The following is a 3692-nucleotide window of genomic DNA, read 5'->3' on the forward strand; positions in this document are numbered from 1 at the left end:
GCGGGGTTACGTCCGATTTTAGGTCTGCGTCAGTTAAATCGCTCAGTCATGCGACTGAAGTTCAGGAGGCTCACACTCAAACAAGTTGTGTCTCAGATCATGTCTGAGGACTGGTTTCTCACGATCGATCTAAAAGACGCATACTTCCATGTCTCCATCCTTCCCAGTCACAGGAAGTTCCTGAGGTTTGCTTTTGGGGGCGAAGCTTATCAATATCGGGTTCTTCCTTTCAGCCTTGCACTCTCAACCCGCACTTTCACGAAATGTGTGGATGCAGCTCTGGCTCCCCTGTGACTCCAGGGCATCCGCATACTCAATTATATCGACGATTGGTTGATTTTAGCTCAATCGGAGCAGATGGCGGTTCGACAGCGAGATGTCAATCTTGCTCACGTGACGGAGTTGGGGTTAAGACTAAATGGCAAGAAAAGTGTGCTTTCTCCAGCTCAGAGGACCACTTATTTGGGCGTGGTGTGGGATTTGACCACGATGCAGGCACGTCTGTCCCCTGCTAGGATCGAGTCGATCCTCACTGCAGTCAAGAGAGTGAGAGAAGACCAGTAACTCACTGTCAAGCATTTTCAGAGATTGCTGGGTCTGATGGCAGCTGCGTCCAACGTGATAACTTTTGGCCTGCTGTACATGAGACCCCTACAGTGGTGGCTCAAAACTAAGGGGTTCTCCCGGAGGGGAAACCCGCTTCGCATGCTCAAGGTCACGCGGAGGTGCCTACGTGCCTTAGACATGTGGAAGAAACCTTGGTTCTTGTCTCAAGGCCCGGTGCTGGGAGCTCCTTGTCGCCGTGTAACGCTAGAGACGGATGCATCCCTCACTGGTTGGGGTGCGGGCATGAGTGGCCACCCTGCCCACGGTCTGTGGAGCGGTCGCCATCTCACTCGCCCGTGACATCTCGCCCATCTATTGGACTGATTACACATGTGATTCAGAGCGTGGTCACGCTGAAGGCGTTCCTTTAGCGTTTCGACGCAGTGTCTCGTTTCCTTCGGGGAACCATGATTACATGCGTCAACTGCCTGGAGATGCTGGCCATGTTTCGAGCACTGAAACACTTTCTCCCAGACCTAGGAGATCGTCATGCGTTGGTGCGCACCGGCAACACAGGGGTGGTCTCTTATCTCAACCACCAAGGAGGTCTGCGTTCGCGCCCCTTGTACAAGCTGGCGCACCAGATCCTTGTGTGGGCCCAAGGGAAGCTTCTTTCTCTAAGAGCAGTTTACATCCCTGGGCATCTCAATATGGGAGCAGACATCCTGTCGAGGCAGAGGCAGAGGCCCGAGGAATGGAGGCTTCACCCTGAGGTGGTGAAGCATATATGGGGAATTTTTAGCCAGGCTCAGGTGGACCTTTTGTGACTCAGATGACATCACACTGTCCCCCTCTGGTTCTCTCTGACTCATCCAGCTCCTCTCGGACTGGACGCTATGGTGCAGACTTGGCTGAGGATTAGTCTGTACGCTTTTCCCCCGATTGCTCTGGTCCCGAGAGATCTGGAGAGAGTGCGCCGGGACGGAGCCCGTCTGTTGTTAGTAGGCCCGTTCTGGCCGGGCCGAGTATAGGCCATTGTGGCCTATTCTGCCCCTATTGGTGGACAGACAGTGGGCAGACACCCCCGAGTTACACGTTTCCTCCGCAGTGCGCTGAGGCTGAGACCCCAGTACGATCTCGCGTCCCCCCGTGGGACCTGGTTGTGGTGCTAGAAGCCACAGCCTATCGTGGTACAGGCCTTCTGTCCTCCTCCCTTCAGGGAGCCTGGCCAGCAGAAGCTTAACATACATCCACAGAGCTGCCCTGTGGAGAAGGGTGGACCAACTACTTGTTTGCTATGGTCCCCCTAAAAGGGGTCTTCCTGCTACGAAGCAGACCCTCAGTCGGTGGATAGTTGATGCCATTTATATTGCTTACAAGTCCTCTGATCTCCCCTCGCCATTGGGAGTCAAGGCTCACTCTACTAGAGGTGTGGCGGCCTCCAAGGCCTTTTTAGCAGGTGTGTCTATGCAGGACATCTGCAACGCTGCGGGTTGGTCCACACCCCTAATGTTCGTCAGGTTCTATGGCCTAGATATGCGAGCCACTCCGGGGTCTTCTGTTCTCTCGCCCTAGCTTCTACAACTGGGCAGGGATTTGTAAGTCTGGCGGCGTGGGCATACTCGTTCCCTTAGCGTTTCGATGCAGCTCGAGTACCTGAAGGGTAACATCTCCAGATTACGCATGTAACTATGGTTCCCCGAAGGGAACGAGACGCTGTGTCTCAGGCCATACTTCCGGCATCCATGCAAGCGTTTGCTTCATTCCTAGAAGCTGACGCCGGTTCCACCGCACGTACTTTTATAGCTTCCTGGTCATTACGTCACCCGCCCGTGACATCTCGCCCATCTATTGGACTGATTTCACATGTGATTCAGAGCGTGGTCACGCTGAAGGCATTCCTTTAGCGTTTCGACGCAGTGTCTCGTTCCCTTCGGAGAACCATGGTTACATGCGTAACCTGGAGACGTTTTCCTTTGTCTCTATTTACAAATTTGGTAAGTGTATAATGCCTAGTGTTTTAAAAGTCTGTTCAGATTTTAAAAGTTGAGTAGTGTATTCCAGCCTTAAATAAATGCAATTATTTTCAAGAAAAAAGAGACAGAGCAGTTGTGAGTGGGGTGACGAACCCTAGCTACTCCCCTGTGCAAATTGCGCTAAACATTTTAACTTGTTAAACTGAAAAAAAATAATTGCGTGTGTTAACTAACATGTTAATTTTGACAGCACTAAATATAGCAGTATTATATATTACGATTGTAATATTTCTCTTTTTTTCTTTTTTCTTATTCTTATATTTTTTTATTTTATTTTATTCTATTTTAATCATATTGATATATAATCACAAAAGCAAATAAGCACAGCAAACTTTAAAAAAATAATAAATAAAAAAATGCATTTTGAATGGCTATCACAACTTTTTTTCAGAAAAAAAAACGTTGGTAAGCGAATGCATTCAAACAATCCGTCCAAAACAGCGCTAATATAAAGGAAACCAGGCTGATTACATCAGAGATTGCAGAGAGAACAGATACTCGCAAGCGTTTTAAGTGAATTATTCTTTCCAGTGTGTTTCGCTTTAAAACACAAGCTCTGTCATATTCTGTGATTGTACAGACTGAACGGATTGTCAACACAACCCACCGCTGTATGGCCAGATGGATGCAAACTACGTTTTCTCGACTGGATAACCAGTCTCGCTAGTAAAGTTTTGATAGATGAAGACTGCAATCAAGGTAGAGGTAGTCGTACAGTAAACACGCGTGAGTCCATTATAATAATGTGTGTATGAGTGCTCTTGATTCATTGATCGCACATTGTATTTATGCACAGGCAGACATTTCCGTACATTCACGTTGTTTCCACACACATTCACGATAATGTTTTGATTTGTCATGATCGCACATTGTATTTATGCACAGACATTTCCGTACATTCACGTTGTTTCCACACACATTCACAATAATGTTTTGATTTGTCATGTTTATGTCGCTGTGTTTAGTTATACGGAATGGATCTGTGTACTGTAGTAGATATATGCAGTCAGCAGGCAGTTGGTTTAGGGTTTTTTTGGCACCTCCATGTGGTGCTGTTCGGTATCCCAACTTGGCTTCTCTAAAATGTAAAAAAGCTCTTTGCTGTTGCAC

This window comes from Sinocyclocheilus anshuiensis, unplaced genomic scaffold (assembly GCF_001515605.1).
Source record: "Sinocyclocheilus anshuiensis isolate Anshui unplaced genomic scaffold, SAMN03320099.WGS_v1.1 scaffold581, whole genome shotgun sequence".
NCBI lineage: Eukaryota > Metazoa > Chordata > Actinopteri > Cypriniformes > Cyprinidae > Sinocyclocheilus > Sinocyclocheilus anshuiensis.